The sequence below is a fragment of the Periplaneta americana genome, chromosome 7 (assembly GCF_040183065.1).
Source record: "Periplaneta americana isolate PAMFEO1 chromosome 7, P.americana_PAMFEO1_priV1, whole genome shotgun sequence".
In the NCBI taxonomy this organism is placed as follows: domain Eukaryota; kingdom Metazoa; phylum Arthropoda; class Insecta; order Blattodea; family Blattidae; genus Periplaneta; species Periplaneta americana.
In genome coordinates this window covers 150,174,672-150,202,436 of record NC_091123.1, presented here as the reverse complement: position 1 = coordinate 150,202,436, position 27,765 = coordinate 150,174,672, and the positions used below count along the sequence as shown (strand labels likewise).

At 35.2% G+C, this 27,765-nt stretch overlaps 1 protein-coding gene across 6 annotated transcripts in view; it reads left to right on the top strand.

The window, feature by feature from the left end:
* LOC138703585 (mucin-6-like) overlaps positions 1 to 27,765 on the top strand; it is a 454,211-nt gene that overhangs the window by 358,325 nt on the left and 68,121 nt on the right. The window contains exon 1 of one of the 6 annotated variants that reach the window (XM_069831586.1): positions 9,126 to 9,282. The exons of the other annotated variants lie outside the window; for them this stretch is intronic. The gene's annotated coding sequence lies outside the window, so the exon portion shown is untranslated. Of the gene's footprint in view, positions 1 to 9,125; positions 9,283 to 27,765 lie in introns of those variants that run through there. 6 annotated transcript variants of the gene reach the window in all.

Genomic DNA, 27,765 nt, shown 5'->3' with positions numbered 1-27,765 from the left:
TGCCTTATACAGGTAAAATATGTCTGTAAGAAAACTTTCTCAATCTTGCATTCTCTGAAAAGACTGAAAAATTTCTTTCCTTCTAAACTGAAACAGATCTTGATACAGACCCTGGTGATGCCTTACTTTGACTATTGCGACGTTTTGTATAGTGATCTTAGTGTTGAATTGTCATTGAGGCTTCAGCGTATTCATAATGCTTGTGTTCGTTTCATTTTTAACAGCCGTCGCTATGATCATGTCTCCGAGTATTTCTTTCAATTTTCTTGGCTTCGTTTACGGGAGAGACGTTCAGTTCATTCACTCTGTTTGCTGTATCAGATTTTAAATAATTCCACACCTATTTACCTAGTTCCTCGCTTCACACTTTTAGCATCCCACCACAACCGTGATACACGTTCACAGCATAACCATGTTCTATCAATTACACTCCATCAAACATCTCTCTACTCTGCTTCCTTCACAATACACACAGCTCGTTCCTGGAATTCCTTGTCACAGAAAATCAGGAGCAGTCGGAGTCTAAAATCTTTTAAGTACACTCTACTTAGAAATGTCTTTAATGAACAGAACTAGACTCTTGCGGAAGTTTCTAAATAGTCTTAAATGACCAAGTTGTTATTTTTTTCTCCTCTCTCTTCTTTTTTTTCTCTTTTCTTTTTATTTACTATCTTCATATATTACTTAATCATTTGTGTTTGTATGCCATTTAGTAGGACTTTGCTAATCAACATTTTATGTCTTGTCACCCATATGTATTCTCCAATTAGTATATTAACTGAATAATATATCTCAAGTAAATTAATCGTCCAATTTGTCTCGGGCATTTTAGATCTTATAAATTGTGTGTTTGTGTGTGTGTGTGTGTGTGTGTGTGTATTCCCCTTATGTTATGTAACTGATTTTGATTATGTGTAATTTTCTACTCTATTTTATATATTATGTAACTGATCTTGAAAATTTGTAATTTTATATTATGTAACTGATCTTGTCTATTGTAATTTCCTACTATATTTTATGTAATTTCTAAGGTATTTTCTTTTGTGTTGTTTTGTAATCAAATTTTGTATCTCATGTATATTATTGAAACCTGGTAGAGTGGAAGAGAAGGCCTCATGGCCTTAACTCTGCCAGGCAAAATAAACCTACTACTACTACTACTACTACTACTACTACTACTACTACTATAATATGAATACCGTTTATCTAACATAGCCTACTAGGGAGCGACTTCATATAGAAGAGAAACAATAGTTCAACGGGGAAGACTAACGACGTATCTAGGGTGGAAAGCGAATGAATTGACCATTCAGATGTCACGCCTCCCATTTCCTTACGTAATTCAAATGAAACATGTAATGGTCTTCGTGAAGGTCTTGGAAATTATTAATATGAACCGTATAAGCGCGATCTTTCGATTGAAGCGTAGGATGTTTGTTATATGTCATATTAAATCACTGATCTTTACTGTATCTTCAAAAGAATGCGAGGTTATTTCACGTACCACTCGAAGAAATAACAGTCTTTGTATCATCCCACTGCGTCCATAAACCTCACAGACGATGTGGGACGGTTTAACTGTATAGCAAGGAATCGATTCAGCGAAGAATGGCGGCAGCGTTCTCTTGGAGACGCATATCACTTGAAACTGGGCGGCCGGAGGAATCTCACGGAGTGCTTCACTGTTAGAAAAGAACACATTATTATTAAAAATTGTGATCATGTTATTAAATCATCTTCTTCCTCTCCGTTAAGTACTAGGTTGATTTAAACCTGCTCAGGCTCTCTTGTAATAGTTTTAAAACTATCTTAATTTAGTTATGTTTTATTTAACGACGCTCGTAACTGCCGAGGATATGTTAGCGTCGCCGATGTGCCGGAGGTTTGTCGCGCAGGATTTATTTTAAATGCCGGTAAATCTACTGACATAAGCCTATCACATTTAAACACACTTAAATGCCATCGACCTGGGCCGGGATTAAACCCGTAATCTCGGCCACAGGTGGACAGCACTATACTGACTGCACCATCCAGGCCGACTAAAACTATCTTAAGTCACAGTAACATAATTTGAAAATTATTTTTAAATTAGTGAAATGCCTTTAGGGGTATATGTACGTGAACGACCACAAATATTATCAGAAAATGCAGGCTGTAAATTTCTAAAATTTTATAAGGAAATGAACTCAAAATTGGACAAAAATTACAAGGTACCACAACAAGACTTATTAGAACTTAAATATCTGATAAAGGTATAAAAAATGTTACTAATAATATTTTTAAGAATTCACTTTTTACTCCAAATTAAATTTTCCAAAATTTGAAAATTTTCACACATATTATTTCATAACTTCACAATCATTAGAGATAGAATTCTGATATTTTCTAAACTGATTTAACATGCATTTATGCAAAAGGTAGACTACAATAATGTCCACTTCTTTGAAAATAGAAAAATTAGGTCACAAAACATTATATAAATTTTAATATATTTAATATAGAACAAATAAAGAATTAATTGTATTAAACAAACAACTCTACATGTCTGAGAGTAGTCTACTTTTCAGAAATAAGTGTTTATTACATGCAGGAAAATATTAAAGATGTCAGAGAGATCATAACAATGTTATGGTTACCAAATGATGTAACTGCAGAATTTTTTTTTATACTTTGATAAAACTGGTTTGAAAAATATTATTAGTAACCTTTTTTATACTTTTATCAGATGTTTAAGTTCTAATATGTCTTGTTGTGGTACCTTGTAATTTTTATTTAATTGTGAGTTCATTTTCTTATAAAATTTTAGAAATCTAGAGCCTGAATTTTGTGATAATATTTGTGATCATTCACGTGCATATGCCTTAAGGAATTGTCCTAAATGTTTGACTTCTACTATTCTCTACTCTGCCATCCTGTACTTTGTTATCATACATGAGTCCCTTTCACACGTCCTGGAATTCTGTCCGTATGGGGACGTCCTGCGAAATAGTGGACATCACATCATTAGGGGCATGATGACTCAAGCTATGCGGGATTGTGGCCACACTGTTTACGAGGAGGTCTCTGATTTGGCCACTGACGGCAGTAGCAGACACATCGATATCATCGCGTTCAGACCACCTGAGAAACATGGATTAATATTGGATCCTACTGTCCGCTTTGAGTCTCACGAAGGACAGCCAGAGGAGGTGGACTCCGAGAAAAAGAACATACAGTATATGAGCCTACTGTCACGTATTAAAAACAAATGCAAGCTAGACAGTATAAATGTTTTTAGCTTAATGGTTGGGGTACGAGGAAATATATCCAAATTTTTAGTGCAGTTTTTTTTTAATTTACAAGAACTGCAGAAGTTATATCTTCTAGATATTGCGATTACTGTGCTTAAATGGTCTATTTCAATATTAAGAAATAATTTCTTTGGCAGTAATTATACATTTTTATGCTCGACCATGCCGAAATGTACTAATTATACATCTGGTAGCAGTCCTTTAATGCATGTCATTAAAGTACACCTACTCATTAAAGTACAGGTCTTCAGCCAATGATAACTCAGCTTACATGTGTTCAGCCAATGACAAGTCAGCTTTGTACCATTATAAAACCGCAAGTATCGATTATTCTTGGATATGCAATCGAAAGAGAATTAGCGAAAAGTCACGGAGGCTGGAAATCCAATACTGTCGCAGAAGGTTATGTTCTGTTACTATAATAATTAGCGTTAATTGTAAATAATATTAAAATAAATTCAATTTGTCATCTCGTTTTTCAATGTCGAATTCAATAATCAAGGTTATAATATTATAATATTATCAAGTTTAACGGGATTACGTCAAGGTCAATGACATTATTGTTCCTCGGAAAAAAATCAATACTTTCGCGTCTGCGCACATCTCACAATTCACGACCTAGAACAAGGTCACTTCCGATCTTGTCAGCTACAAATAAAATGTATACATCTGAATACCGGTAATTTCAAGTTAGAAATATGGTCGAGCATAAAAAGTCGTATGAAACTCGCCTATAATGGTAATTAAGAAGCTCGTATGAAAATTATGAAACTCGCTTGCGCTCGTTTCATAAATATCCATACTCGATTCTTAATTACTATCATTATAGGCTCGTTGCATAATGTACTATAATATTTTTGTTTAAAATGAAATCATACTCTTTCATTTGTTACTTTTTGTATATTATTTTATATATTAGAGCTATAATTATTGCTATTTTACTATAAATTTTCAAGTTGTTTATATCACTTTGTCTATGTGGCAACCCTCTAATGAGGAAAATGTTGTAAATTAATTAATTAATTACTTTACTTTCCACTGAGTCCGAAATTCGAGAGTGCTGATCCTGTAGCGGACGATGCAGTTTTAAACAACGATAAAAGTTCTTAGTATCATTTCAATTGAAAATGATTGATGGCAGAAAAAAGCCTCGTTCTGTTTTTTTTAATTATGGTTTATTTAACGACGTTCGCAACTGCAGAGGTTATATCAGCGTCGCCGGTGTGCCGCAATTTTGTCCCGCAGGAGTTCTTTTACATCTCAGTAAATCTACTGACATGAACCTGTCGCATTTAAACACACTTAAATGCCATCGAAATCGACTGGGATCGAACCCACAACCTCGAGCACAGAAGACCAGCGCTATACCGACTACGCTACCCAGGCGGACTCCTCGTTCTATTGCAGAAGTCTTTGGTAGACAAAGGAGTAAACAATGTGGGAAGGAAATGACCTTCAAAGACTGCAACATTTGATGTACAGGGATTTTCAAAAGTAATAAATAACTTTAATTGCTCATATTTTCTGTACAATCTTAAAAATTGTGGCATTGGCATATTACACAAGAAATTAGATATTTTACGTCACTACCCGTATGTCGTATATGTCCAACATTTTGTTCTTGTACAAGTAACAGCCTCCCTTCCTTGCTATATACAGCAGCTCTGAGTTCGTATCCTGGAATATCTGCCACATTGTGTGTGATGGAGTCCTTCAATGCATCAAAATAGGTTTGCTCAAGAACGCTCTTTCCTTCAGAGAACCTCGCTACCAATAATCTGCTGTGTTAATATCTGGCGGTCCACACCTGTGGAGTAACGGTTAGCACGTCTGGCCGCGAAACCAAGTGACTCGGGTTCGATTCCCGGTCGAGGCAAGTTACCTGGTTGAGGTTTTTTCCGGAGTTTTCCCTCAACCCAATATGAGCAAATGCTGGGTAACTTTCGGTGCTCGACCCCGGACTCATTTCACCGGCATTATCACCTTCATCTCATTCAGATGCTATATAATCTAAGATATTGATAAAACGTAAAATACTCTACTAAAAATATCTGGCGATCTTGCAGGCCAAGTTTCAGAAAGTGCATACTGATAACACGAAGATCTGAACAGCCATTAACAAACAAACTAACTCGTCACGCTGATGAAAAAATCCAAATCCTTGTGTAATAAGCGAATGCCATAATTTTTAAGATTGTGTAGAAATTATGAGTAAATAAAGTTACTAATTAATTTTCAGAAACCCTATTTAGCTTATAAGTGGTTTAAATGTTTATCCTTTCAGCATGTGTACTACTGTTTCATTCTGCCGTTCAAAATTTCCATTGTTCTGTATACACTTTTAACACTTATATAATCACTGATTAACTTTGTAACGTCTTTACTGTGTTATCTTAGGAAATTACCTGGCTTACTAATTTTTGAAGAGATATTCTTCATTGTCCAAGCTTAGTAAAGATCCCGCGCTATCTTCCCCACACGACAGAAAGCCAGAAGATAGCGCGGGACCTCACTAGGCTTCGGACAATGAAGAATATCACTTCGAAACTAGTCAGCTAGGTAATTTCCTAAGTTAACACAATAAAGAAGTTGTAAAGATAATCAGCAAAATTTTCAAATAATGTTCAATTTTTATGTAATTTAATTTACGAAATTTAACACCACAGAGTGGCCTGCCTAAGATGACAAAGTATACCTAACAAGAATATAAACATAAATTTACAGTGCATATAGGGTATTTTAGTAGGTTATTTTGTGTCGCTCTTTATCAACATCTTAGGTTAGGTTATTTAGCGTCTGAATGAGATGAAGGTGATAATGCCGGTGAAATGAGTCCGGGGTCCAGCACCGAAAGTTACTCAGCATTTGATTATATTGGGTTGAGGGAAAACCCCGGAAAAAACCTCAACCGGGTAACTTGCCCCGACCTGGAATCGAACCTGGGCCACCTGGTTTCGCGGCCAAACGCGCTAACCGTTACTCCACAGGTGTGGACTAATGTAGGTATACGCAATTGAAATTATGTGCTGTTGTTATATAAACGATATTTCAAAATTAGAAACAATGAATTAAGAGTCATAAGGACAATTTATTTACACATTATTCTTGGCAAATTAAATTGTCTACACAAATTATATATACATGTATATATTTTGCGACTTCCAATTAATTTTATTTATTTATTTATTATTTTGCTAATAATTATAACATAACATATATTATATATAGAAAAAAACTTTAGCTCGCCCCTGAAAGAGGAGAACTCGTAATTTATAGTCTAATTTAAATTGTCACTAAATGTTAATGTTTAAAGAAATCAAATGTGTATGTGTGTGTCCAATGCCCACAAACTTCAATTGCGTGGTTCGGGTTCCGCATGCTGCGGATAGATGGCAGAACTGTGACCCATTTTCTAGTTGTACACCACTTCGGCGGGTCACACTGTACATGATGTGCATCTGTGAAGAGTTATGTCGTGTACGAGGGTGAGTGTATGTGTAAGTGTTCGTGTAAATATAGTGTCTGGAATGAGTGATGATGATGATGAAGATGAGGAAGGGAGAAGGGGAAACCCGGTGTCGGCACGTAGCCTACTCCTGTCGAATAGCACCAAGGGGGCCGCCAGGCTTAACGTCCCCATCCGACGGACGAATCACTATCAACAGTGACGCATCCCACTGCCTTCTTTTCATATGCACTGCGGAGAGATTTGGGACTTAACCCAGGCATATTGGTACTCAATCTAGTGGTTAGAAGTTGTGCACCGCCATCTCTCCTAGTCCCGAGGTAAAAATTTTATATTAACATTTCTGACTCCGCCGGGAATCGAACCCGGGCCGGCTAGTCTAGAGGCAGACACGCTACCACAGAACTAACTCTGCGGACAAATAAATCAAATGTTGGTTCATAAATTTTTTTCTTTTCGTTGTCTACTTCCAGAGACTGGTCACTACAAGTCTTACAAACAATGAGAATATAATAATAATAATAATAATAATAATAATAATAATAATAATAATAATAATAATACAGTAGAACCTCTATTATCCGTGGTAATGAAAGGGGTGAATTGATCGGTTAATAGAAAAAATAGGATAATTCATACCGACGCTATAAAAGATTTTCATAAATTAACTTCATAATACATAGGCCAAATTTTCTCCATGGTCTTGTGTTTAACAGCCAGTTAGAGGATCAGAAGTTAACTAATTTAAGTCCGGCTTTAAGGGCCAAGGGAACTCCTTGTGATGGTTGTCTACTGTATAAATATATAGAGTAGAGGTCTCGTGTTGTAGATTTACATAGGTACTCGTACTTTATACACTTTACTCTCTTTTTTTTTTATTAATTCTCGGACAGCAGTAACGGCAATATATTCTGATTCGACATGAAATAAAGTTTCTGTTTTCCCAACCTCTAAATTATTTTCGCTTTTTCGTTTTTTTCGACACCCATGGAAGACATTTTATATAATATAAGTTATAAAGTATGGCCACTTCAACAGTAGGACAAGGACTGAATGGTACACGGATTTTACAATTGTATGGAAGTTCTTGGGGTCATTACATTGAAAGCAGGTAATGACTAATTTAAAAGTTGGGAAAAACACCACTTCCAACAAGTAGCTGTATAGAATTTCATATTTTATTCTGCAGTAAAAAAAAAAAAAGAGAGAGAGACAGTCGGATAATCCGCCGATCGGTTAATAGGTTGTCGGATAATCGGGGTTCTACTGTAATAGTAATATATATAATTTATTTCCAAGAAATAGTCTGCCCAGGCATCCTGGGTTGCCAAAAACACAGAATAACACACATATAAGAATAGTAATGATTACAGTAAAATAGATGAGTGAAATTTAAATGTGAACTAGGAGCTTAAATTTAAGAAATAATAAATTTGTACATATACATGTAACAATCACACACTAACGAATATAAAAGGGGGGGGGATTATGATATTCCGTATAAATGATTTTTCAGAATTGCCACATACCTTTTAATGGTTGAAGTAATTATTTTTGGAATGATGTCATGGATTCCAAATGTTTTGATAGTGTTTACAGTTGATCGTGGGATGGTGCCCCTCGCTCCGATCATTAAACCATGTACTTCCCAGGTGCCTTCCATCTGATATTTTTCTCGAAAATACGGAATAGTAGGCTCATAAATTTGTTGTTTTTCTTTGTTGACCTCGGATGGTTGGGTCTGGCTCATCTCAAATCTAACAGTTGGGTCCAGTATAAAGCCTTTACTATTAGTCTTGTCTAGAGTCACGATGTCCGCTCTTCTAATTCCGCCGCCTTCAGACGCAACGCAGTGCACCTCTTCATGGACCTCGAAGGATTTGTTTCTAAGGGCTTGTGCTATTAGTTTTCGGATGTTATGATGGCGTGAATTTCTCAAGAGTTCTCCATGCTGACAGGATCCTAGGACGTGTGCTAAGGTTTCAATCTCGTTGCAGTATCTGCAACGGAAACCGTCCAAGGATCTCCCATGAAGACTTCTCACTGGTGCTACGTTAGCATTCATCTTAATTGCGTCCCGCCATTTAATAATAATAATAATAATAATAATAATAATAATAATAATAATAATAATAATAATAATAATAATAATAATAATAATGTAGGAATAGGAGATATAGTGTAACAAGTGACCTTGTTTCCGGATTCTGGGATTCGAATCAAGGAGAAGTGATTGTGTTATCGCCTGAGAGTATTGTTTCCTACACAGTAGACAATACAGACACAGAGCTCGCTTCTGCAGCAGAGCTGTTGGCTGGCTGGCGCATTCGCCTCCCCCCCTCGCCTCTCTCTCGAAGCAGCAGCTCGCAGTCCCGGTATCCACAGAGCGCTCAGTACGACAGTGGGATGCGTCGTGGAACGTGTGTAGGGGCGTCGCGGCGCGGCAACCATCCCAGTGCCTGATGCATAGTGATGTGAGATACGTAGTGACTCAAGAGTGTAGCGCGTACGGTTAGTTCTGTATTGGTGAGTGTATTGTTCATGTCCAGTGCAGTTTTGTAAGAAATTTGCGTAAATGAAATATAAGATGCCTACGTAATGTGATAATTTTATGCAAGGTTTGGAGTGTTGATAAACAATACTGTAAACGGAGCCATACTTCAGAATTTTACTTTTATTCATTGTGTGGATAGTTTATAAGCTCGATTAACGATACACAAATTTTAAATAGCGTTAAATGAGTAACATTAGTTATATCATAAGCCTGTGCGACGCAGAATATGAGATGAAAGTAATAAATTAGAAATGAATTATTTGTATCCATTGCACCAATTTTACGTTACGTTTTATTGCATTTTATGCATTTATTTATATACGCTTTAACATCTATATATACGGTCATATCGCGTGTGTAGGATCTTTGGGTATGTCAGTAGACCGTTGACTATTGTTGAGTTTCTGTTTTTATTTTGTGTTTTTAGATGGCTTGTGTTCATGTAACTGGTTTGGATTTTTAATATTTATAATATTGGTGACTGAGGCGATGATGATGTAAATTTCCAGTCCGGAATTTGTCCTTGTATCTGAGGAAACCGTGAAATATCATGTCAGATTGGCCGGCCACGGGACTTGAACCCTGGACCTCCCGAATGCGGGTCTTAAAGTTACAGTCTGAGGCACTTCGGTTGGTTTATTGTTGTTTTTTTTTTCTCATTTCTTACTAACAGTTTTCTACGCGACTCATTCTCTGCAGACACAACTAAAATTAAAACTGCTTGAACCTACAAAAGAGTAAATAGCAACGGGTGAAACTACGATTCAGGTTAATAAGTAATTTTCAGTTTATATTGATAATTACATTCATAAGAACTTCTTCTGGAATTGAAAATGTAGATGTAAATATTTCTGCGCCATATTCTAAATTTACCACAAACACAATTCTAAGCAATTCCAGTAAAACTAGAACATAGCTTACAACAGTTTCAAATCGCATGACACATGAACGTAGATGAATAAATAATATTGGATTTATATTGCCGTCTTAAGCAACAATGCAAACCACGGCAGGCTGGATCATATATCTGTCATATGCTTTCTGTTTACATGAACTAAAAATATTTACGATGCCGTATTTTTGTTTCGGGACGAACATGGAGGCTGGTAAAATTCGGTAGCTGTTAGGCCTACTTGTAGTAGGGTACCAGATAGTATTTTTGTGAAACTCAATTTTGTAACAAAACTACGTTAAATTTTAGAACTAGTGGCTTGGTAGTACTAAAGCTACGTATAACAGTTTCATATGGTCTAAATTATTGTTCGAATCACGAAAACAATTTTTTACTTGGTTATTTTACGACGCTTTATCAACTACTATAGTTATCTAGCGTCTGAGTGAGATGAAGCTGATAATGCTAGCGAGATGAGTCCAGGGTCCAGCGTCGAAAGTTACCCAGCATTTGCTCTTAGTGGATTGAGGGAAAACCCCGGAAAAAACCTCAACTTAATAAGTTATTTTCAAGACTGAAAAGAAGTGTTAACGGAACTACACGGTATTCAAATTAGTTTTAAGTTTGATAAATACTTTGTCTATTACGCATGTTTGTTTAAATATGAAACGCATAAATTCACAAATTTCGAAGCATTTTCAGTGCTTTAAGGTTGTTTTGGTCAAAATTTTGGGCTTTTCAATTTTGGTATTTTCTGATTCCATGTTAACTTTACAAATATATGTATAGTTAATACAGAAATCTTGCTTCAATTGCCCATTATTACCATTTTTATAAACGGAAGCAGTCATGTTTTTTATCTATTCAAAGTTTGTTTCTCGTTTACTCGTTTATTGGTTTTTATGCATTTATTTAATTTCCAAAAATAATAACACACATCAAACATCATCTTAAATGACTGAGTCATATATCAAACTAAAGGAAATTAAATACTCTGTGTTCTGAGTCAAAGAAAATTTAGAAAACTGCATAACCAAAAATTTTGTGGAATAAGTAAAAAAATATTGAAAACAATATTCAGCCTCGCTAAAAGGGAGAAAAAAAATTCAAATTTCAAAATATTTATTACATAAGTTTCTGAGATTCCAAACATTCAACATATATTTAGGAATGTTCTGAATAAAAGAAAATCAGTTTAAAATAATTCATTAAGAAGTTAGGATTTTTGAAAAAAAAAAAGTTAATTTATTTTGTCGTTTTTAGTCAACTGTCCGAAGACAGGTTTGAACCTCATGAGTAACACCAATAAGGCATCACTCACGAGGCAGCTAGGCCAGAAGATAATGGGGTAGGGTTGCCAGTTCCTTTCCCCTCCAATGAATATATCGCGACTAGCTACGTATTATACTACTCACACTTCAGATGCATACAATTGTTCTTCTGACATATATCGTCAAGTGAGATGTATACTGCTTGATAATAGATATACATATCAGCCAGAACGTCAATCAGAGGTACAAATTTATTTTATAAAATAATTTTTTGTGCTGCTCCCCAAATATATATATTTTTAATTTTCTCCCACAGAACACTTAGTATTGGTCCACCAATGATCAGTAATAGTTTGAAAAAGATTGCTAAATAATTGAAGATTTTTATTCAAAAGGGTCATGAATACCTTAAGATATATCCTCGAAATTTGACCGAAATTGACATTATTCGGTTTAAAAGAATAACGACACTTTGAACTTCTTCGATTATTCTACACAGAATGGAGATTTGACATAATAAATATAAAGAGACATAGAAATATCTGGAATTGGTCCTTCTAAAGTACAGAACTTGAAAATAAATACAGTAATTCGTGAAGTTTTTAATACAAAAGCCAGCACGATAGCATCCGTGTTGTATTTTAATTATCCACACGTTGATTTACCACTCCACTTATCTTAAACGTTATAAAGGTAACGACAGCAGAGTTGTGAAAGTAGAGTAGATGAGAGGGTTCAGCCAGTGTCATGGACGCAAGGGCAACCACGGAAGTAGCGCCGAGATCACGGAATATCTCAATTAAGAAACGTCAGGGCTGGAGCTCGCAAAGTGGTGCCGTGAAGGTAGTAACAATTGCTTTTTCCTGTATCTAACATCTTCATTATTCGTTTTGATACATAAAAATAGTAACGAGTCGGTGGTAGTGCTAGTTGTTAATCAATCCAGCAGATCTACTTCAATTCCAGGTGCGAGGAATAGCAGAATCTTACTGTGCATACCCTGTGATGTCTCAAAACACTACTTATTGTCATGCTGGTCACATCGCTAATCTGTGTTTACGTAATAGCTGTTGGGACTGAAAGATTCAGTGGTGAATAGGATGGTTATAAAATATGCGTTGTCTGTTTATTAGCACTCGGGTTTCCATCAAAGACGCAGGACCAGATTCTGTCAGGCAGATATCCTCAGATGCTTGCCATTCTTATTACGCCTTAGCTCCATATTCCCTACATCTCACCGACTATAAATAATTGAAGAGACCGTCTACGCTAGAATTGATATTGACAGTGGTATTGACTGCGATATTGACGAATGTGTGCAATCTATTCAAAGTTAATGAAGATGTTACATTATTATTTTATACTTCCAATTTATTGTGAATATTTTATATAGGTACCATCTGAAAGGTGCAAATAATAATAATAATAATAATAATAATAATAATAATAATAATAATAATAGGATTAGGTTGGAAAGAGAGGTTGGAATAGATAAGGTTAGAAAGAGTCAGATTATAATGGATTAGATTGAAAGCAATTAGATTCTAAGCGATAAGGTTGAAATCGGTTGGTTGGAAAGAATTAAGCCTATGTTGCAGTGGATTACTGTACAGCTGTCAAAAAAAAGTGGCCGCACTCGTGAACAGCGAATATTTTCTAAGTCCACTTCGGATAACGGTGATGTTACATGATGCAGGCGCTTATAGAAGCAGTTTCGGAACTAAGATGTTTAAGCAGGAGTCATTCACATCTGAGTCTCGCAGAGTAGCGGTAGTGTGTTTGCTTAATGATTCGAAGGTTGTGAGCTTTGTTCAAGTTAACATTTTATTTTTTATCGTTCTTCAGCGATATAAATTATATTCAAGTGTTCATATTTTATATTTTGTTATCGTTCTTTAGTGATATAAATATTCAAGTTATCATTTCATTTTGTTATCGTTCTTTAACGATATAAAAATATTCAAGTTATTATTTATATTCTGTCATCGCTCTTTAATGATATAAATAATATTAAAGTTATCACTTATATCTGTTATCGTTCTTCAGCGTTATAAATATTATTCAAGTTATAACTTTATTTTGTTATAGTTATTTAGCGATGCAAATAATATTCAAGTTATTGATATTATTTATATTCTGTTATCTGCGTTATAAATAATATTTAAGTTACCATTTGTATTCTGTTCTTATTCCTTAGCGGTATAAGTAATATAAATTTGATGTTCGATTTGAAACAATGCAGTTGCATACTACTAGTGTTAATTTTTTCTTATATTATTACATTATACTATCCTGTAAAGGAGCAACAAGGATTTGAACCTGAGACGTTGACGTCTAAATTCCATCGTTCTTCCGACTAAGCCACGGGGACACAAGTAAAGAGGCATATACGGAAAAATTGACCCAATCCCCCTCCAAGACGTCGTGATGTTTTGTGGAAGCTCGTCCAGGATGCCGTGGCTGAGAAATGAAAAGACTAGTCGATTCCATGCCCACTCGACTGCAAGATGTAATCGAGATGAATCGTGGCTTTTTGTTTTGTTTTTTGAACTTTTCATGGTTTGAATTTTCTAAAGCAGACACCAGTAAGTTTGTTTTGTTTATGCCACGAAAGACAATTTTGTTCATTAATATAATCTTTCTTTCTTTCTTTCTTTCTTTCTTTCTTTCCATTTACAGCCATAATGTCATAATAAATAATGTCATGCCATAATATATTCATAAACGTGATGTCAATTACTAAAACAGTCGTAAAAGAGACAGGAGCAATTATATTTTCTCTCTCTCTTAAAATAAAAAAAAACGTAAAAAGCACTAGTTTGTGTTTGAACCCACGACCTCACGAATACCAGTTCAAAACTCTACTATTACTCTATAACAGTTATACGGAGAACACTTTAATTATAACTGTAGATATCAGGCAACGTGGTCCAACAACATGTAACATCGCCTGTCTCCGAATTGTAGCGGAGATACCCGAAGGGAACTTAGTTTCTAGAGAGCGGCTACTTTTTCTTTTGACAGCTGTACGTACGTAGGTTGTGAAGGAGTATATTGGAATAGATTAAGATGCAAGGGATTAGGTTTAAGGGGATCAGTTTGAAGTAATTACATTAAAATGGACTAGGATGGAGGGGGTTAGGTTGTACATTTATGTTCGAATGGATTAGATTGGAAGCAATTACTTCGGAAAGAATTACATTAGAATGTATTAGGTTTGAGTGAATTATTTTGGAGGGGATTAAGTTGGAGGGAATTACATTAGAATGGATTAAGTTGAAGTGGATTATTCTGGAGGGAATTAGGTTCGAAGGGATTATATTAGAATGGATTAGGTTGGGAGAAATAAGTTGGAGTGGATTATGTTGAAGGGAATTAGGTTGGAAAGGATTTCATTAGAATGAATTAAGTTGAAGTGGATTAGGTTGAAACATATTACGTTATAATGGATTGAATAGGTTGGAGTGGGTTATATTGGAGGGGATTAGTTTAGAAGGGATTATATTAGCATGGATTATGTTGGAATAGATTACATTAGATTAGACTAGGTTGTAAGAGATTACGTTATAATACATTAGGTTGGAAAATATTAGTTTGGAAGGGATTAGTTTCGAATGGATTGAATTGACATGGCTTTGTGAATGAACATTTGTGTTTAATAAAAACTGTTATAATGAAGAAGAGAACAACGGTCGATTATTAAGAAGAGATGTACCGGTAGTTGAAACTCTGTACTTACATTGTTGATTACGTTTCGAAGTTGGTTTATACCTTCTTTTGTTGATAAAAAAAGGAATGAGCGAAAAGGGTTTTCTGTTCGCCAGGGTTGTTGCAAATGATTGTATTTGCTTCAGGTCAAGTGAATTTAATGACTCCAACAAACAGGAAACTCTTCTCGCGTCATTCTTTTTCGTTCAATTGAAGCCGAAGTTAAAACCAACCTTCCAAACGTTTTGAAATGCTGTAATTCTTCACTAGCAATTAAAAAAGTGCAAACTACACCTCTTCTGAATACAGAAATACATTACATTGAAGTGAATTGTATTTGATTAATCCATGGTCTATAAAGAAGGGAGGTTCAACTCCACTTTTCTGCCGAGAGATTAGTCCGGTAGATATGTGAACAGACACGCTGCCAATAGATGACGTCAAAATACTTCTTGCCGTAATTTTATATCAGTTGCACCATGAAATCTAGCTTAATTCTGTAAGACATTAACAATTTTCAAACAGAGGCCATAAATAGAGAAAGTTGTCTTAAATTGCTCTATCTTGTAATTTAATAATATGCAGATCAATGAGTAGACCTATGTTTACACCATTCACAGTGCCACGTCGATAAACAGAATAAAAATAAATGAATAGAAGACGACGATGTTTGTAGAGAAAGCTTTATTCATTTGTTTACTTCGTGTTGTTTATATTATAGAGTTCCGTAGCACTCAATGGTGAGTTTCATACACACATATTCGAGTATTCAGTTTACTTGAAAGAATATCGCATATCGCTTAGAACGTAAGAGGAATGTTTGGAAATAGATGAACAACGAAATCATCGATCCTAAAAAAAGAAAAAAAAAATGAAGAAGGAAAAAGAAAGCTCAACTAGTAGCAGTAAATGATAATTTCTTCTCTAAATGTTACGACAGACGATCATATCGATCAAAGAGAATTCGTAATTTTTATGCTAGAGTATGGGAAAAGTAATACATAGAACGGGCTGAAAAGAGTTTGATTAATGGTCTTTGGTATCTGCCAGCTTATGTTGATGACGTTAATTTATTTAGGGAAACATTAACGCGTACCGGTATATAACAATTCTGAAGCATGCGACTCTAAGTTCGGATTCGTTTATTTAGCTGTAGATAATTATCACATTTCTGTAAGACATTTTTTGCCCTTTTTATTGTGAAGTATAGGCTGAAACGCGCCTTTCGATAGTAATGATAAGTTACAATGGCCGTAATGCGTGTGGCAAAGCATATTATTATTATTATTATTATTATTATTATTATTATTATTATTATTATTATTATAGCTGTCTGTATGACTGATGACGACGAGTATACTTCCTCTCACCTGATGACGAAGATAGAACCAATTTTCGAAACGTCGTGAAACCATATTTTGTCACTAGCAATGGAAAAAAGTCCACTTCACTCTATTAACAAATGTATATTCCAGTTTCAATCAGAGTAGCGCTAAATATACCGATACTCGTATTAAAAGTAAGTCATTTCTACAAACAGAACACAGTTGGTTTTCTTTAAATTATAGTGAAAGAATAGTAAATTAGTTTTTCTGGTGAAAGTTAAACATTTTTCCTTGTGGCATTTAAGACCTTTTAACGACAGTCTCACGCCTCGCTCGAATAATAGTAATAATAATAATAATAATAATAATAATAATATAATAACGACAATGACTATAATAATATCGTTATTCCTTTAGCATTCTCAACTTGTCTTCTAATTTCGTAAGTATAAGAACGGACACATGGACAAATGGTTAAATTGAAATAATTGAAGGGGTGAAAATGAGAAATTCACATATGGGGAAAGTACTAGTAAAATGTTATAAAAATTACTCAACAAATTACGTAAGTATACGCTGAAGAAATTATGATCCGCTCCTCTTTATAGCATTTGTCTCTAAACCTTTAACACGCTTTCCTGTAAAATTTTGTCTGTGTTAAACATGCGCTAGTCTAATGCATACTGTAGCTTTATTTAGGTATCTAGACGTCCAATATTCTTCAGGCTTTTGTGTAACTTTTTCGAAGTAATTCCTTTAAAATAATAGCACACTCGAATTATATATCTTATACTGCATTTTGGTTTCACGGTGTTATTTTTTCATTCAGGCCCTAGTCTTTATTTAGTGCATTTTTCTCGGTCCATGTTGTTTGAAGATTTATTTACATTCGGTACGGTAATTATGAGACATTTCACTTTACAAAGAATTGAATTCTGTTTTAAATCGCATCGTTATCGATTATGTCATTAAATTGAGAAATTCAGTAGTCAACCATATTCATTTTGTGAGAAGTATGGGATTAAGAAATATGGATTATCAGTCGCTGCGAAATGTCCATTGCAAAAATGTCCGTCATAATTAATGTCCATTATCAAAACCGTCCCCAGTAATCAAATGTCCAGTATGAAATATGTCCACAGTCTTTAAATGACCATTATCTTAAATGCACGCTGTCAGTAAATGGGCATTATCAAGAAGTCCGGAGTAATTACATGTACGATATTATGAATGTCCAGAATAATATTTATCAAATATAAATTAATAATTTAACAATGAAATGTAAGCTAAGTTACAATATTCTGTAATTAATTTTATTTTCTAATTTTCTTCTGCACTGAGGTCATCATTCAGATTCATACGATATGAAAGCGCTCGCAGATATTGTTCCAAATTATACTTGTCCTTTTATTGATTGTATTGGTGTACACTCCCTTCAAGTCGCAGTTGATTTGTAATTTATTTCTTGTTTAGGGATTGTCTTACGTTCATGAAACCATAGCGAATTCGGATCATTGTATTCTCTGTCTCATTCTGTTCTTGTGTTATGTTTTCTATAAATCTCCAAATACATAATGTCCAAACAGTTTTTTTTTTAATTTAGAGTGGAGGCCTTCCACTAAATTATTGGCTCTATGACACCTTGCAACGTTATCGCCTAGGAATTTCACACGGAAGGTGGGAATCTTGGCGGTGTAACTCTCCGAAAGAAATGTTGAATAATCGTCTCTGTACATACCATACATAGGACATTTTGACGTGTAGATATTTCTCTATGTTTTGATTTGTGAACATTTCTATATATTCGATATTTTGACTTGTGCACAATTCTATAGTTTGAATATTTTTTTTTGCGGACATTTCGATAGTGTAGTTCAAAAGTTCACTAAAAAAAAAAAAAAAGAAGTTTTGAGATAGCTTCAGTTTAAAGTTTCAAATAAATCACCTAGAAAGGAACAGATTTCTGGTTCATAACCACGACAATTAGAAATGAGTCAGTATTCAGGACGAGTTTATCACAATCTCCCAGTTCATTATTAATAGATTTCGAAATGTACTAATAATGAATTACTAAAGTCCATAGTTATAATTACTTCTAAAGCAGTTTATTTAGTTTTTTCTTTTTGGTTGTAAATATGACTTATCTCAATATTGAATCGGAAAGAGCTCCGAAAGGGGCTTTCAGTAGAATAAATAACTAAAAAATGGCAATTTTTGAGTTGTCGCACTTTTGAATTGGACGATCGGTTTCTACATATTGGACATTTGACTACTGGCGTTTTAGTTGTGGACATTTTTGTAGTGGATTTCTGTATATTGGACTTCGAGCTGTGGACGAATTCACCTAGAATATAAATCTGGAGTTTATGTGTATTTCTATAAAGTTTCGTTAAAAATGGTCAACTGGTTTAGAAATTATTCGGGAAATGTCATATGCACATACAACAGATACATCGTTCCTTACAAAAGAAGAAAATCAGTCCAGAAACGTTAATACTCATATGACGTACCGTGTGAAATAAGGTGACGTCAGAGGGATAGCGTTGATGGGTAGTGACAGTTAAAAATATACATTATTGAGGAATAGGCCCCACTGTACGTTGGGTAAAATAGAATGAAATATTAACACCAGATGTGACGTGAAATAGATCAGCGTCAGAGAGACAGTAAATGAGTAATGTCCCAACAATAATTAAAAATGTGCATTATTCAAATAGGCGTACACTGAAATGACAAAAAGAAGGAAACTGAAGTCGAAGCCATTATGAAATGAGGGAAACAAATGAAGCAACTGAACATTATAATTCAGAGGAAAACCTGGAGAATTTTTTTTCATATTAATTAGAGCTTTCTAGATTACTAAAGATAAGGTTACATAAAACGTTAAGCCATGAGTTATTCTTTTTACCTATATTACATAAGACTGTAGTCGTGAGAACCAATTTGGATACATTTGAAAAAAGAATGCCGAAAAAATATTAAACTTGGAGAAAGAGAAATATAAGGAAGTACTTAATCATTTTTTACATTGCAATGTTTCAGCTGAAGTAGTTTAATATTGAAATCGCTAGATTATGATTGTGTCTCGTGACCGGAAAATAGTACGAAATGCAAATATAAAAATTGGAAATTTATTCTTTGAAAAGATGGAAAAATTCGAGTACCTTGGAGCAACAGTAATAAATAATATAAATGTCACTCGAGAGGAAATTAAATGCAGAGGAAATATGGGAAATTCCTGTTGTTCTTTGATTTAGAAGCTTTTATCATCCAGTCTTCTCTCGAAAAAGCTGAAAGTTGGAATTTATAAAACAGTTATATTACCAGTTGTTCTGTATGGTTGTGAAACTTGGACTCTCACTTTGAGAGAGGAACAGATATTAAGGGTGTTTGAGAATAAAGTTCTTAGGAAAATATTTGGGGCTAAGAGGGATGAAGTTACAGGAGAATGGAGAAAGTTACACAACACAGAACTGCACGCATTGTATTCTTCACCTGATATAATTAGGAACATTAAATCCAGACGTTTGAGATGGGCAGGGCATGTAACACGTGTGGGTGAATGTAGAAATGTATATAGAGTGTTAGTTGGAAGACCTGAGGGGAAAAACCTTTGGGGATACCAAGGCGTAGATGAGAGGACAATGTTAAAATATATTTGAGGGAGGTGGGATATGATGGTAGAGATTGGATTAATCTTGCTGAGGATGGGGACCGATAGCGAGCTTACGTGAGAGCGGCACTGAACCTCTGGGTTCCTTAAAAGCCGTTTATAAGTAAGTAATATACGAGTAATATTCGATATTACATTGTATTAGAGTTACGGAAGCTTTTTAACATTTTAAATCCTTAACATAGAAAGGTAGCATATTGCTGGATGCTTAATTGTACGTAGGGTAAGAGGTAAAATGTAAAAGGTATCCCCGTAACTAAAGAAGACAAGACAAGAAGACCTAACGATGGTTTTTTAATATACAGCCCACATTCTGTGAAATAGTTTTCTATTGGAAAAAAAAATAGCACTTAGAAATTTTCAGCAATATTGAGGAAATATCTTCAATCCTCAGTTTATTGAGTTTGGAATTTATATATTTTATTAAATCAGAAATATTTAAGTTGTAATGATTTTAAAAGAAAATATACTTAAGTTATACCTCAAGTTCGTAGGCTGTATATCGATATATTTTAATTTTCAAACGTTCGCAATCACTGTTGTCTAACAGAAAGAAAGAGAGGACCCTAGCGGCTAACAGCGAAAACGTAAGTTCTCCTTAATTTTCGCGATGCTTTACAGGTACCAGAATATCTCACAGACTATGTTCAAAACCCGAGACCTTTCTTTATGTCGGGCCTCAGACCGATATTCTTTGAAACTCACTGTAGTTCTACAAAGTTAAGTAACCATTTTCCCGGAACTTGAGTTCTGAGATTAGCCTAAATATCTATACTAATAATAAATCTGTAGCCGAAATTTTTCTGGTAATTTTCGATTTTCCAAAAATAATTGGTCCTAACATATCTAATTAATCGCCCTGAAACCGAAAACCGCCTTTTTTGACATTTTTGTTTGTGTGTCTCTGTCTGTCTGTCTGTCTGTCTGTCTGTCTGTCTGTCTGTCTGTCTGTCTGTCTGTCTGTCTGTCTGGATGGATGGATGGATGGATGGATGTTTGTTACCTTTTCACGCGATAATGGCTGAACCGATTTATATGAAAATTGGAATATAAATTAAGTTCGTTGTAACTTACACTTTAGACTATATGGCATTCAAAATATTTTATTTAAAAGGGGGATTATAAGGGGGCGTGAATTAAATAAATCGAAATATCTCCCTTATTATTAATTTTCATGAAAAATATTACATAACAAAAGTGTCTTTAAAAATAATTTCCGATAAGTTTTATTCTATGCAGAATTTTGATAGGACTGATATTTAATGAGATAAATGAGTTTTAAAATTACAATAACAACGCCATCTAAGGCGGTGTAATGAAATAAAAAACAAATGACTTCGTCTATAAGGGGCCTTGGACAACAAAAGTCGAAAGCTATGAAACATAGCCTACAGAGAATGTTTCTGTGTTTGCATGAAGTAATATCGGAAGCTAAATTAACCGATTTGTATAATTAATTATTAATTCACCATTGGAAAGTGTAGTTTCTCTAGATGGACATAATGCTATAATGTTATTACAGTAACTTCTGAGTGAATCGAGGACAGGTAAGATTAAAATAGTTTCTTATGCACAGAAAACTTGATAGGCTATTCTGTACATTTGTTTCCTGTACTGCCTAAAATAATTTTTATGACCAAATGAGTTGTTTAATTTTTTTAATACAATTTAAATTAAGTAACATAATAAACGATTTATCCTTCTATCAAACACGAATGTTCCCTGGATCAAATGTCCTATTTTAATTATGTAATTATTTTAGGGGAGAGTCGGGTAGTATCGGACATCGGGTAATATCGGACAGTGAGTTTCTTTCATCTACCACACGATGATAGTACCTGATTGACATGGTTACGTTTCTGTGATGTCGCATAGAGAAACGTAACCATGTCATTCAGGTACTACCATATGGTGGTAGATGAAACAAACGCACTGTCCGATATTACCCGATGTCCGATACTACCCGACTCTCCCCTATATTTATTTCTAACGGGAGCAGCGGAGCGCACGGGTACGGCTAGTAAATAATAAAATTTTATTGCAATAGGCCTATATGGAGCATTTTGAATTTTCATAAATTGCGTATCAGACGAATGTTAACGTTTTTCATTACACTTAGGCGTATGTAAGTGTTTTCTTTTATACTGTGAGGTGTAGTGTCGGTGTATTGCGAGCTTTTCCCTAGGGTTGTCGCTAGGGGACGGTACACTCCTCCTCCGCTACGCTTAGGCTTCTGAAGCACTCATGAATGACACGAGCCTGTGGGAATATCTTGTAGCATCCTCCCACATCCACTCTGCCCAAGTACTCTTGCTCCATTTTCTGATTGAAACAGATCTACCCGTGCTAATTATAGAACTCTGAAATTCAGTAATTAATTAAGAGAAAACAAACAAATGATGACAGATAATTTTTAAGCCTTTGAGTTTCAAACATTAAAAATACGTAGAAGGTAATTACTAGGGTGAATCTGTATGCAGTTGAGTTTTAATTGCCTGTTTACTGAAATTGCTGATTACAGTGCTTCGTTTGTTTCATCTCGTTAACACATCCGTTTCTGTTTTCATTCCGATTGGAATTGAAGCTTATGTTTATTATCATGTGTAGCGATACATAATATTCAGTTTCAGTTTTACAAGAGAGAACAGTTTTTATTAAATCTCATCTGGATTAAAATTAAAAAAAAAATAAATTAACTGGATACATTTTATGATTGATTCGTTTATAATGTTCATATATTTTACATGCCCGGAAGCGATGTCGTATTCCTGCTTTATAAATCCAGATGTGAAATATGCCAGTGACGTCCTTCCTTTGTTATAAAATGACTGTCGCACATTTCAATAACATTCGTAATTTTTTTACTTGACTGTTCGTCATTGAACCTTATGAAGCCAGTTGTATAGACTAATTTACCAACGGAGGCGTTGTCCAGGGTGAGCCGTAAGAGGCTAGTCCACGCTACACTCATGATGAGATGAGATATGATAGAGTTTTGTTTGGATGCCGAAGGGGAACCGAGCTCCCGGAGAAAATAGAAAATCCTTGTGTCACCTGGACCACGGGCTTGTCCAACACAAATTATAATTCGGAAGTACACCGGGGATCGAATCCGGGTCCACAGGATTATAAAGCCAGCGCTCTGGCCACTAGTGACTATCATCTTGGCGGCACATTCGCAGTATAAAAGGTGATATTTTATTTTAGAAGTAGGCCTACTCAGTATTTATTGCATGTGTTGTTTTGTTTTCTTTAGCTTTGTTTGTATAGGTTATGTGAAATTGTTTACGTCGCTGTTAATGTGTCAACATCTGCTATTAAAACGAATAATATAAGTGTAATTGTGGTAGGATTATTAAGTTTTTTAAAATTTTAATTGACTTTCTTGACTTAATCTAAATAGAGAGTTCTGTTTACCTTCTAATTATACAAAGTAAAATGAAGTTTTGGAATAATGTAAAAATATATTTCTAGATTTGCATGGAAATATCCGTTATCAACATCCCATGTTCCAAAAAGTGTTTTCCAATATATTGTCTGATTGTGTACAACGATTTTTGTCTGACTTTTTTTTCAATTTTAAATATGTATGAGTCAATTTATGCAGGGATATTCAAAGATAAACCACACATGTTGGGCCAATTATACAGTGTTCATAGATTGATAAGAAACGTAAAAAATTATATATTACAGTTATATGAACACTAATAAATAAAATATAATTATTAAAAAATTAGTAAAAGTCAGACATGTTTCGGAGATGCTTCTCCATCCTCAGTGACTTTACCACGACGGCTGGTTCAGGTGATCGAACCGCGTTGTTGCTTGGTCAGTCTCCTTTAAGCCAAGCAACAACGCGGTTCGATCACCTGAATCAGCCGTCGTGGTAAAGTCACTGAGGATGGAGAAGCATCTCCGAAACATGTCTGACTTTTACTGATTTTTTAAAATAATTATATTATATTTATTAGTGTTCATATAACTGTAAAATATAATTTTTTACGTTTCTTATGCAGGAATGTTGATAAACTACAATTACAATTTTATTTGAATTTTACTGAAAACCTATTAATGCTGTTACTGTGAGGCACTGATGGCAGAGAAATGTTGTCATTCTTAGTTTAAGATTGTTCCAATACTTCACAAATATTAAATACTCAAGTCTTTAAGCCTGTATCGACGGAAGAATGCAGAACTAAGTCCAAACACAATGAACCCGAACAACACGAACATGTCTGAGGTATGTAGTGACACGCGAACATAAATTGTCGTGCTATCCTAATGACTATGGTGAAATGCATGTAATTTGAAAATAATAGATCTCTGCCAAGACATAATCTAATTTTTTCCTGTCTTTTATACCTAGTATATCTGGCTACCTTTTGCAGGATGTTTTGAAAATCTGTTACTCTGACGTTTCATTCAACAAGATATTAACTCATTGTAGACCTAAATGAAAGCCGCTTCTATGCCCCGGGTTCAATCCCTGGCTGATCGTGATGTAACTTGTGAACAAAGGAGACATGGTAGAGAGTTTTCAGTTTGTGGTGAACCTTTTTCATTCCACCAACAAACTTAATCTCCCCTCATTTTCGTCTATCGTCTGCATAGCTAAAAATACGCTGGTGCTAAGTCTTGGGATTAATACAGTTTCCGAAGCTAATATAGAATTTAATGGCTTGAGGCTTTAGGTCTTGGGGTTTATGAGGTATTCGTCTGGGGATGAAACCTGCCTCTGTCAGATATGAGGCAGGATGTCCCACCTGTCAGCATCGTATTCACGAATTACATTCAGGCCACCTCGGTCTGGAACAAGCGACGTAGATAGGGTCCACATTGGGCCATTTTAATCCTAAATCCATGGATCCATTCCGAGTCCAACTCTCGGAAAACCAGACACCCAGCTAGACGTAAATGAAGGTCAAGACTTAACTGTGTTTTAGAACAGCCTTGTTTATATCTACGTAAAGTCAAAACTCGCCTTATTTTTTAGACGGGCAGTGTTATTTTGACATTACAATTACCAACGGCCAATTACTCCCTTCATATGTGTGATATAACAAATTTATACGCCAGAAGACAATATTCTTTAGCGTTAGGGGGGAATTTTGTGAACCACGTGCATTAACATTGATTAGTCTTTGTTTGTCGTTTCCATAGTGATAGCTGTGTAATATTTAATTAAGTTGAAGGAAAACAAATGATGCCGACGCTTTTTTTTATAAAACGATAAAATTGTAACTGGAGAAAATTAAATATGACAAAGAATATTTCCCAGTATATCAATAAATACAATTAAGTTAGCTTATTAGTGTAACGGCATATCATAGTACTTGAGCATTTCCTGTAAGGATTCTTGTGGCTAGTGGTCTTCATAAGAGTTCACCATTAAGGATGCCTTAAAGTTGTTCTCTTAGATGCTGCAGTATTTTTCTGTCATCACTTCTATGATGAAGATCTTGTGAATGGGACACATGCACTAGCCAATACCTTCTTTATTTTTAATACATTCTGCGACCTTAATTAAAAGAAAGTATTGATTAAATCAAAATAATACCTGTATTGTAAATAAGAAATGTAGGTTTTCTTTCCGTCTTGAATTTCAAAACTAATGCGACGTTATTCTAGATATTTAGGTGAATTCACAATCAATTAGAACCTAGTTGGTCGTGATTCAAACTAATTGTATTGTTGTCTGGGTTCTATTGTCAATTATTCTTTATCTTTGGATAAAGAATAATTAACAATAGAACCCCAAAACTAAAGGAATGGTTGATGAAGGCCCAATATGTCAATTTTTCACTGGTAGATTTATTTGTGGCAACTTCTATCTTGAAAGAGAATGATTATTACAAAACTTGCTTCTCTTTAATGTCGAGAAAACAGTGTTATAGAATACTTACATCCAGTCGTAAGATTTGGAAATAAATAATTTTTTCTACAGAAATGTCGCCATAGTAAATTTCTACAATTGACGATTAACAAGAAAGTAGTAGAAATGTATATAACGGGAGCGACTACCGTTAGAGGGCCAGGACTGATCAGCCGACTACTGGCCTCACATCCACATGCCTCAGCAGAGGCGTTGCTGGTATAGACAATTTTCAGCAGGACACCAAAATGTGTATGACGAGGAGCGCAGTGGAAGGCCAACCATCATCATAGACGACCTTGTGGAGCAACGCACCATCTGCTTGCTCATGACGTTAGGCCCATAGACCTGGCACAGCTGACGATGAACTTTAATCGGCGCTATGCCCTGACCGCACTTCACACGCGGCGGGAGCTGGAATAGGAGCGTCCATCTTCAACCAATGCAACGAAGCTACTGAGAGCACTCGGGAAGTTCCGCTAGCGCATGCGCCATGCCAGGGCATTCTCTATCACCTACACGCTGTCGCTTCGCGCAACATGATTTGCTAGCTGTGGGACGAGTGGGAAAGTTTCTGTATGGACGCGCCTCGTATATCTTAATGTTGGCTATCATCTGATATCTTCTGCTGCCCCAAAGTCTTCTCCCGTCCACCATTCCTTCTAGTACATCCTTTAGTAGGCAGTTTCTTCTCAGCCAATGACTTAACCAATTTCTTTTTCTCCTCCTGATTAGTTTCAGCATCATTCTTTCTTCACAGACTCTTTCCAACACAACTTCTCATTTGATCGGGATATGGATCTTTCTCAAATATGGAGAGCAGGAACTGATGTTCTAGCCATCCAGATGACTTTAAGCCAAGCAAGCTAAGTGAGCGAACACTGCTGTTGTCGCACTAATACAAAACTTATTTAGTTTCTATTATACGAAATATGATTTGTGATGCGTTGATACATCTGACTACACCACCTGACTGAAACGGAGACGGACTTAGGGTCAAGCCTCGGAATTGGCTCATCCAATCCACCATGCCTCTTACAAGGACTGCGGTTGATGAATTAATAACGCTCAGCTTTGGCATTGTCTCCTGGCTCTTTGTGCGGAGCCGCTTTCTGTTCGCAATTTTGTGACCCACTTTTCAGAATATGCACACCAATATGTACGATTTAAAATAAACTCAGAGTACTAAGAATACTACTATTGCTTACACATCGCCATCTTATTGTCTCTTTAACGTAATGCCTTGTCTTGGTGCAGAGAGTGGTTGAGCACTGATTGACTCGTTGACTGATTTATTGATTGAAGTGACTCTTAAATAGATAAAATAATAATAATAATAATAATAATAATAATAATAATAATAATAATAATAATAATAAAATATCATTCTGTTAATAAATTGAGAACAATTATTTCTAGATACTTCTAGCCCAGACACGGTGTACATAAGAAATTACATAATTCCTCAATTCTTCACTTCGTTGTCTTTCGAGAGAATTCTCTGAACTCCTGCTGGCGACGACGGAGGGGATGACGAAGAACGTGTGGGGTTGCCTAAATTGAATTTGGTTTCAAAGCAGACCTTAGCGTGGTCAGCCGGTGGGGATGAGAATGCGCCTATCTGAGGGATTAGCATAATAGACAGTTGCATGTGGGGATGGTCGTAGTGCAGTGATTTCGTCTTCCTCCGAGGAAAAAAATTAATTTATTAATT